Source organism: Gekko japonicus, unplaced genomic scaffold (genome assembly GCF_001447785.1).
Source record: "Gekko japonicus isolate JY-2015 unplaced genomic scaffold, Gekko_japonicus_V1.1 scaffold1812, whole genome shotgun sequence".
NCBI lineage: Eukaryota > Metazoa > Chordata > Lepidosauria > Squamata > Gekkonidae > Gekko > Gekko japonicus.
The window spans coordinates 141618-152457 of NW_015169226.1; positions in this window are offsets into that span (position 1 = coordinate 141618).

The following is a 10840-nucleotide window of genomic DNA, read 5'->3' on the forward strand; positions in this document are numbered from 1 at the left end:
TTTGTAACGGAGATGAGCACCGCAACCCTAGAGTCGGATTCGACTGGCTTTCGAGCAAGGGAACCTTTACCTTTACCTTACATCTCCCATTAATAATAGCAGGTGACATAAACTGCATTCTGAGAAACAGGAAGGCTTTCCTAAGCAAAATTAGACAACGCCACTAGATTTTTAACCTGGTGTTCAAGGCTGTAGGCTATTCAGCCCACATGGGAGAATCAGTAAAAAGGTGAGAGTAAAACAAGAACAAGGTTTAATGATAGATAGCTGTAGAATCAGGGGCACAGTGTTTTTCCAGAATGTAGGGGCCAGTGAGATTTTCCAGGAGCCAAGCAAGAGGAAAAGCCTGCCCAGTTACTGGTCACCAGGCCCAGATCTGTAGATGGAAGTGACGAGTGGGAAGCTTAATGTTGCAGTCCTGCTGCCAGCCCTTCATACATTTTTGCCAGAATGTTCTTCTATAGCACTGGAAGTTGCTCTTCCTTCCAGTTGGATCACATGACTTTGCAATTCAGTGCAAACAGGATATTCACAGTGGAGAATGCAAACAGATTTTCCTATTTTGAAAACAAGCACATGTTGCAGTAATTATATAATGCTAAACTAGATAATTAATCATTTGCTGGCCTTAATGTGTCCATAATCCTCTGTCCAAAGCAGCCACTTTACTTAATGGTAGGACCAACCATCAGTTTGTTATAACTGTAATGTTAGCTCACCCAAACTGTTGTCCAGGACAGTTATTAAATGTCACAGAACTGCAAATACTTCCATTGGTGAAGCTGGTGACGTCTTTGCACATTCATTTTTATATATTTAACTTCATAATGTGATTTTCACTTAATATTTTCACATGATTTTTTTTTTACTTATGAACCTGCTCCAGTGGAGGCCTGAAATTTATCTCCAAAATGTGATGAATTTTAGATCTCACTACATGAAAGGTGGAGATATGAGGCTTCCCTTGAGTCAGCCCAGGCATCTATCAAGGTGAGTATTGTCTGCTCTCTCTGTCAGCTGCTCCCTGGGGTCACAGGTAGAGGTCTTTCACATCACATGTTCTGTCTGATCCTTTTCAGCTGGAGATGCTGAGGACTGAAACTGGGACCTTCTGCATACAAAGCAGATGCTCTGCCACTGACCCATGTCCCTTCCTCTGTGGATCAGAAGATGCTCATCTCACCACGCAACTTCAACAATGACACATGGAAAAGCCAATAAAGGCCCCAAATAATAAAATGAGGTATACATGCCATGGTAGTCTAACCATGTGGAAAATACATGAGACTTTGTGACTGTTTGCAAAGACACAGAAGCACATGCACAGGTGTTGCATGGCCTCAACAGCACATCATGTAACATTTCTTCAATATGACATCCCTACATTAGCTAGAAGGAGCTGTGGTGCCTGAAGTGGTTAAGACGCTGAACTGCAGGCTGTGGAAGGTTGGTAGTTCAGCAGTTCGAGACCCGAGTGTGCCGCATGACGGAGTGAGCTCCCGTCTCTAGTTCCAGCTCCTGCCAACCTAGCAGTTCGAAAGCAAGAAATTGCAAGTAGACAGCGTTCCGTGCACCTTGGTGTTTAGTCATGCCGGCCACATGACCACAGAAACGTCTTCGGACAGCGCTGGCTCTTCGGCTTTGAAATGGAGATGAGCACTGCAACCCTACAGTCGGATTCGACTGGCTTTCGAGCAAGGGAACCTTTACCTTTACCTTACATTAGCTAGAATTGGTTATCTTTTATCTCCAGTTTCATTTGGCAACAGAATCATCACAGTGATCTAAGGGAAACACGGGCTACTGACTTGTGGGTCAATATAGCTTTTTCGTGCAAAATGAAAGAACATTAGTGCATACAGTGTAATATTAATGAAAGCTGGTTTGTGTATATTGAATTGCACCTTCCTAAAAATAGATGTCCCTGGCTCCAGAGCATGGATTCAATCTTGTAGTTTTAGGCAGAGTCTAACAGAGAACAAGCCGAAGTCAGAAGAACCTCTTTGACCTTCCCTTTTACCAGGGCTTTTTTTGTAGAAAAAGCCCAGCAGGAACTCATTAGCATAATAGGCCACACCCAACAGCAGAAACTCATTAGCATATGAGGCCACATCCCTGACAGTGCAACTCATTAGCATATTAGGACACACCCCATGCCTTCCTTTGGCTTGCCCAGGCCGGGGAAGGCATGGGGAGGCATTTCAATGCCTCCCTAATCCTTCCAGGGGCCCCTGGGGCCCCCGCCACAGAGTCACCAGGGGGGGGGGAATGTCGCTCTCCAGGCCTTCCCTCTGTAGCCACGCATGCAGAGGTTTTGGCTGTAGTGGGCGTGGCCAACTCTGAAGCCAGCCGGAACTCCGTTCCTGTGTGTTCCTGCCCAAAAACAGCCCTGCCTTTTACCATTACTTTCTTTGCCAAGCTCCAGAAGACAGGAAAGGAGAGCATGAAAATACCGGATTATAGGGGATCCCTCACCCACCCCCAGTCTCTACCTGTTACTGGAGTAGAGAGCTTGGAGAATCTTCTTGGACTAATCAGAGAATGTGGAACCTGATATATTAAGGCCCCAGGACATGAAATTAACAAGATGTTTATGTAAACTATGCTTGCACTGTGGGCCCAATTAGCAAGTCATTGCATTCTACTCACATCTCTCTGTTTGTCAAAGGTAGTCCCACTTGAATATCATGAGTATTATATCACCACATTCCCAAACACCCCTCCCATTTAATTGCCCTGCCTTAATAAATATTTTTCCAGAGTATCCTAGTTGCATATGGCAGCACTTTTTTGTATGCAGTAGAAAGGATTGCTGTCAAGAAGAAACTGTCAAAGGCACTGAAATGAAGAAAGGGGCCATCAAATGAATACGCTCACTGACAGGTTAAAAATGGTCTTGCAAGCAAATGACGCCAGCATCCCAGTTCTAATTAGCCCTCAGCAAATCAGCCAGGGCTTTAGAGGTAGTTATCAGCTTGTAAAGCAGGTAAATGGATACATCTGAAAAGCAGCACAGAGTTTGGATTTCACCACTGATAGGTCTCCATGCTCAAGCACAGCAGTGGGACTGAAGTGTGGGGATTGCATCCCGTGTCCTGGACATCCTTGGTGACAGCTTGCTGGTGTTGTGAAATCTCACCTTTTCCACAAGACCACAGTGCTATTTTGTTGGAAAATAATTAATACAATGCTGGCTCCTCCTTTGCCATCCTCGGCTCAGTGGGATATGTATAAATTTTGATTTCATGGTGCAAAGCTCATGCAGACCTGAGAACTGAGGGACGGTGTTGGTTTCTCAGGAGGTATGTGTGTCTGTGAGAGCAACATGTACTTATACTTTAAAAAAACCACTATCTGCCCTTCACTAAGTCAAAAGCACAGGATTCAGGTGAAGCAAAGACAAAGCATGTGAGATATTGACAAAGTGGCACCTTAGAGCACACAGCCGATAGATCAGGACGGATGCAAAGAGCTCCGTTCGCTTTAGCACAAAGGACTTTAGCACTTTAGCACAAAGGAACACAATCCAGGCAAGCAATATGATGGAAAATACAGTGACGGGGCATTTTTTATTATACAATGAAGTAGCAAGATTAAATGTTACTGTCAACAACTCACAAGAGTTCTCCTCTGCAATTTTGAATGCATTGCAGGTTGCAGGAGCCTCCAAAGAAAAGCTTAACTGGAGGCTTAATGAACAAAAAGAGGAGAAAGGGTCGGACACAAGGCACAAGTGGAAATGTTAACGTTCGAGTGACATTCTTCTTCCACCCCTTTTCACCTGCAAAAGATAAAGGTGACTGTGCTGCCAGTTTCTCATCTAGAGCTGTCTCTGGCAGATGCAAACTGTTTACATTCTCCATAAGCTGAGTTTGGTACGACTCCCATGAACCACGTGCTTCTTTTTCATTTGACTCTTTTCCCAATCTATAGTAGCAATTTGCCCCTCATGGAAAAGTACACAGGCATCGTCCTGTGATTCCCCCTCCTCAAAGAGTTAATAAAATGGGGGGGGCTAGGGAGAGTGTCGCAGGGGAATAATTAAATGCCCTTCACCCATCACCATTTCTTTTCTCTCCTTCTTCAAACTTTAAAAACAACAACAACAGGAGATCCTAATCTTTCATTGTCGTGTTCAGTTATTCTAAACTGTGTAATAGTTTGATGTGTAAAAAAGAATCTTGTGGCAGGTATTAAAGAATAATGGACTTGTTGTGGCATAAACTTGCATAGAAGCACTTCATCCAAAGAGACATGAAGGGAAAAAAATTGTAAACAGTAGGTAAAAAGGCCATGAAATGCAAGATGTGTGTGATATTTCTATGCAAAGCTCACATTTCCATGCAAAGCTATACATATTAGCTTTGCATAGAAATGTCATAGACTGTTCCTCTTGTATTTCATGGCCTTTATCCCCACTGTTTAGTCCCCCCCCAGTACTGTGCATATGTGGGTGTAGTCTGCCAGCAGGGAATACTCATGAAGCTGATGATACGGCCTCTGGTGCCTGAAATGTTTATGCTAACAAAAAGGAAGGGAAGGGGGAAGGGGAAAAGGGGGGGGGGAGAAAACTCAACCCAAAAAGTTGCTATGGATCCACAAGGGTTAGGTAAAGGTAAAGGTTTCCCCTGCTCGAAAGCCAGTCAAATCCGACTCTAGGGTTGCGGTGCTCATCTCCGTTTCAAAGCCGAAGAGCTAGCGCTGTCCGAAGATGTTTCCGTGGTCATGTGGCCGGCATGACTAAACACCAAGGCGCATGGAACGCTGTTATCTTCCCACCGAAGTGGTCCCTATTTATCTACTTGCAATGTCTTGCTTTCGAACTGCTAGATTGGCAGGAGCTGGAACTAGAGATGGGAGCTCACTCCATCATGCGGCACCCGGGTCTCGAACTGCTGAACTACTGACCTTCCACAGCCTGCAGTTCAGCGTCTTAACCACTTGAGCCACCGCAGCTTCCTCCTCAAGGGTTAAGCTGACACTAAATATTATGAAAATACAAAATTTATTCAGGTGTACACATTTTAAAACTTAGATTCATTAAAAATATACCATTCAAACATAAAAAACTTTTCAACATTCATACATAGATGGGTTAGTGCTGTGTAACTGAACCAAACGCGTTTCAGCCCCTCAAAGGGCCTTCCTCAGTGGTCACAATTCCAATTACAAATTTGACATACATTCAAAAATTTTTTTACATAAGATGTTAAATACATATACAGTGTAAGGCCAGATGTTGTTTCCTAAATACTTCTGTATTTGTTTATTATTATTCTATAAGATGGGCCTCCAGTCTAGCCAATTAAAGTCCACCAATAATTCTGGTAGCACAAACTTGCGTGAGTTGAATGGACCAGAATTTGTACAGGATGGAGTGACATACATTCAACTCACGCAAGAATAATAATAATAGGAAACAACATCTGGCCTTACACTGTATATGTATTTAACATCTAATGTAAAATGTATGTCAAATTTGTAATTGGAATTGTGACCACTGAGGAAGGCCCTTTTGGGGGGCTGAAACACGTTTGGTTCAGTTGCACAGCACGAACCCATCTATGTATGAATGTTGAAAAGTTTTTTATGTCTGAATGGTATATTTTTTTAATGAATCTAAGTTTTAAAATGTGTACACCTGAATAAATTCTGTATTTTCATAATACTTAGTGTCAGCTTAACCCTTGTGGATCCATAGCCTGAAATGTTTATGCCACAATAACTTTAATCGTCTTTAAGATGCCACAATACTCTCTCTCTCTCTCTCTCTCTCTTTTACCACTGTAACACCTTAACCTGGTGGGGTATTATTTAAATTTGATTTATTCTTTTAGAAATAAATATATGGTATTTGAATTTTAGGCTTGTTAACCTCCTGGTAATTTCAGTGTTATTTGTCTAAAAGCCACTGTGCTCTATAGACATTCCTAAATAGTGTATGTATAAGTAATTAACCTGGCTGTTACTGACATTTGTGTTGAAATAGGAAGGTTAAGCTGCTCACAGACATATTGACTGGGTCTGCAAAACCCCAATACAGACAGAGGGCAGGACCCAGACTAAATTTTCCATCATCAGAACAGAACTTTCCTGCCTTCCCCCTCCTATGGCAGTCCACTGATCTCCATGGAATGCCGCTTCTGGAGGACGGAGAGGATTGTGAGGAATGTCACAGAGGGGGGTGTCTGCAGCAGGGAGAACTAACAGTGGAAATTGCCTGTTTAGTCCAGATCCAGGCTGAGGCACCTAAGGCCTAGGGCTGATGGATCGTTTTCATTGTGATGAACTTACCAGAGTTCGTTTCTTTTTCCTGGGTGAATCTGCCACGCTGAAGTGTTTTTCAAAATGTTCCTAGGTGTGGTGAGACCTCGATTTGATTCCATCTGGTTCTGCCAACTGAACCTTGTTCTTGTGTGAACAAGGCTTTCTGAATGGTCTCTGGTGTAATCTTGGAGTCTTCGTTGTGAAGAACCTAATTCATGGAGGAGGTTGAGACATAGCATAAAAGGGCTTGAAGCAACCTCAAAGAGAGGGAGACTAAAGGGCTAAGTTCCAAGTGACTTTGGGGGCTCCATGGTCAGGTACCACAATGCATGATTTAAGGTATCTCTTTTCGCACTTCATGAACTGCGTGTGGAGAAGGACATTTTCAATCAGAGCAAAGATGCAGAGGAGAAGAATTAACTCCCCCTTCCCTACCACAATAACTCTGATCAATGGGGGGGAGTAATGTGTACTAAAATACACATTATGGAATCTAGTCATGGGTGCCCAAATATGCCCGAACAGCCCCACAGGTCCTGTTCTGTCTTGCCTTTAAAGGCACCAGGGGTTGTCCAATTTTCTGCTTGGCAACAGGCCGCTCTCCTGGCTTTCCCAATCCTCGGAGGGGTTTTCTCTCCCACTTTTAGTATACCTGCTACCAACACCTGACCTTTGTCAGAATTATTCACTGAGAGGACCAAGACTCCCAGCTTCCCTCCTCTGCATTGCCATTCTACGGCCCCACCGTGTGCCAGTGTCTCACGCTGCCCATAACCTGGTTACCACAGGGACAGCTTACCACACTTGCACATCACTAGGGGATTAGCAGTTTCCCAACTGATTGGCTGTCCCCTTCTCCTCGTGCTTAGTTTAAATAGTGTATTTGAGCAGTGGAGGTCTATGTGGTACAGAGGACAACTATAAGCATTAAAAATTATAAAACATTTATTAAAAAGAAAATGTCCACAACAACTGACTGAGCAAGGGATCCAAAAGAAAGGCATAAACACACAATTCCTCAGTCCCTCACTGTGTACATACTCTAGCTGATTTTATTCTAATGCAGGCTTTTTAACTTAGAAATTACAGTGTTTTAAAAGCCTCCTGTTACCTTGGAGTCTTTGTTCAGGCCTGCAGTACTCCTCATGACAATGGTGGCCAGCAGGAGCTCAGGAGTAAGAGATCCTTCCTCCTAGAGGTAATCAGCCCCCCAAAAAAACCCTCCCTTCTGTGCCATGGGGTTTTATCATCTCTGTTTGCCCACCCCCTGTGGGTCAAAGAAGCCTTTCCTGAAATCTCCATGAAGACACTTTCTATCCTAGACCTCCCAGACCTCTTTTCCCTGCTAAGTACCAGCTTCCAGCAAGAGCTTTGTCTCCAGTCCAGGAGGCCATTAGCATTGCTAAAACCTAGCTGGGTAAAGCTTGATACCCGCCCACTGCCTGTTCTCAGCTGAGAGAGAGAAAACCTTTTTAAAACTCAAGGTGAAGGTTTTGTACAGTCCAAACCTCCAAAGTAAAACACATTTCTCCACATTATATATAATCTGGCCCTCACTAACTGGAAGTATTTCTTTTTGTGGTGATGCAGGCAAACCAAATGGTTCCTCAGTGGAACAGGCTTAAACCCCTTAGGAGAAAATGAAAACAGAAATGTTGTGGTTCTCTGAGAGGCTGATTGTGTTCAACAGAATAGGCCTAACAACTTGGAAAGATGCAGAATTTAATTCTGTGCTAGCCCATCATTAGGATTCAAGCTTACAAGGTGGACCAAGTCCTATGGGGAAAGGTTGAAGGAGCTGGGCATGTTTAGCCTGGAGATGAGACAACTGAGAGGTAATATGATAACTTGTCTTCAAGTACTTGAAGGATTGTCATATAGAGGATGGTGCAGAGTTGTTTTCTGTTGCTCCAGAAAGTTGGACCAGAACCAACGGGTTGAAATTAAATCAAAAGAGTTTTTGGCCAAACATTAGGAAGAACTTCCTGACCAGAGGTCGATTCGGGGGAATTGCGGGGGATCGCCGTTCCCCCGGGTGAGGTGCGGGGGGAGGGCCACACAACGAAGCCCCACCCCCTGCTTCCGGCTGCCCTGCTTCCGGCCCTCATTCAGCCAGGAGGAGGCAGGAGAAGAGAGAGGGTAAGTTGCTTCCTCCCCGCCTCTCCCCACTCCTGCCTGCCTGGGGCTTCCTCGCACTCCCGCCGGCCTTGCAGGTCCACCGCTGGGCCCCTGATGTCAGGGGGTGTGGCATATGCTAATGAGTTATGCTAATGAGTTCCCCTAGCTCTTTTTCTACAAAACAACCCCTGTATCCTGACAGAGCAGTTCCTCAGTGGAACAGGCTTCCTCAGGAGGTGGTGGGCTCTCCATCTTTGGAGGTTTTCAAACAGGCTAGATGGCCATCTGACAGCAGTGCTGATTGTGTGAACTTAGGCAGATCATGAGAGGGAGGGCAGGAAGGGTTGCATCAGTGCTTAGTTCTTGTGGTTCTTTCTTATAGGCCCAGGGAAATGCTGATTGCCACTTTGGGATCAGGAAGCAATTGTTCTCCAGGCTAGTTTGGCTGGGGATCCTGGAGGGTTGTTTTTTTTTTGTCATCTTCTGGGCATGGAACAAGGGTTACTGGGGGCGTGGGGGGAGGTATTTGTGAATTTCCTGCATTGTGCAGGGGGTTGGACTAGATGACCCTGGAGGTCCCTTTCAGCTCTATGATTCTAAGGGGCCTGGAACACTTGGGATAATGTAGGAATTCAGCATATGTGCCACCAGTTGCAGGAAGACCAGTCAGACAGGTAAGAATCTCCTGAACTCAAAGAGGCCAAACCAGGTCATGTCACAATAGCCACCCCCCAAAAAAAGTAATTTCCAAGCCATGTAACATGGTTGACTTGGCAGGGGCGAGATCTCTAAATGCTAAATAAAAAGTGTCTGTCTGGTTTGTTTGTTTTTAAACTACTGACCTTTCCCATAACTTAATCCAACCTAGAACTTTCTTTGTGCATCATTCCTTCCAAGTTATCTGTGGCACTAGCTTTACCTTAGAAAGAATGACAATCAAAGGAGATTACATTTGAAAGTGAGGTCACTTTTATATACCCCCATTATGACCCACAGCATATTGGGCAAAGCCACTGACACCAAACAGAAATCCTCATGCCTTGGTCCTTTCATTGTTGTCAGTGAAGGTGCTTTGCAGCTGACTAAACAAATGGAAGGGTTATCTTCATGCAGAGCTTTCTATTTAGAAGTCTGTAAATCTAGTCCTTTTATAAGATTATGCATGGATGCTGCCTCTTTCTCACTATTGCGGGGGCGAAGGAAGCCTTCTGAATCTAAGATGAGTTCATCCAGTGCACAGGTGTCTGACTTCATTTGCAGAAAGGCAGCTCTCTGACCTATGAAGTACCTGAAGCACTTCAGCAGGGGCTCTCCCTCATGCTGATGCCCTTGTTTGCAGTGCCAGCATTGTTTAAGCATTTCCCTGTTCATCAAACCAAATAAGGTTTGCACACTCTCCACAACCAAAGGCAGGCCTGCAGTTGCAAATGAGTTATGTGATTGAAAGCCATGGTTCCCCCCCACCCCACCCATTTTCTTCCATAAAATTAAATCAAAAAGTTGGGAAAAACTGATGTTGTAATTCAACTGAGATACTGAATCAAATAATGTGCTAATACCCTTGATAGGGATATTAATCAAGCAGGAACAGCTCCATCTCCAGAAAAAAATAAACATTTAAAACATATTTTCCAATCTTATGCAACATTTTCCCTGCTCTGTAAAAAGAATGATGAGATCCAGAGACAATATGATTCCTTTCTTCCAAGTCTGTGTCGACTGGAATAGATAACAGTTCATTTCCAGTCTTTTCCTATCAGAAACTCGATTTTCTATCGCCTTTCCACACATGTAAAATCATTCCTGTGTCTGCCTTTGCAGTCATACTGATATGTGCTCATTTGCACAGGAACATAGGGTTACCAACCTCCAGGTGGGGGCTGGAGTTCTAGAATCACAACTGATCTCAAGGGAATAGCAGCTTGGGATATTTTTTAATTTTGCAAATACTACAAAAACTACAAAGACATATTAGGGAAGGGACTACTACAGCGGATGAACTGGTAAACAAAATTGAATAAATAAAATAAATAAAACTAAGGATAAAGGAAAGCAAACCACACTAAACTAAAACCCCAAGAGGAGGCGATCTTTTCACTGTTAGTAAAAATGTTAGTACTATAAGTGTTAATATCACAATATACTTGTAGAGTTCTTGCTTATAACAATTCACTATTTTTATGTAATTTTGTTAGTTGTTATGAGAGAAGTCTCTGATAATCTTCTTATTCTTCGCTTCAAAAGGCCATTTTCTAAGTCCTTCTGCCTTTACTTCGGCTTTCTGTCCCTAAAATTGTATACCACTCTGGCAGGTCCAGCACCCTTTTCTGCTGCAGAATCCTCTTCTGTTCCCAAGGTAGCAGAGTCACTAGACTTCGTTTCTTCCTCTTCGTCTGTCCCCAGCTGACGTCTCAAAAATCCTTTAGCTTTAAAAGTGGAGTCTATCTTCTCTCTT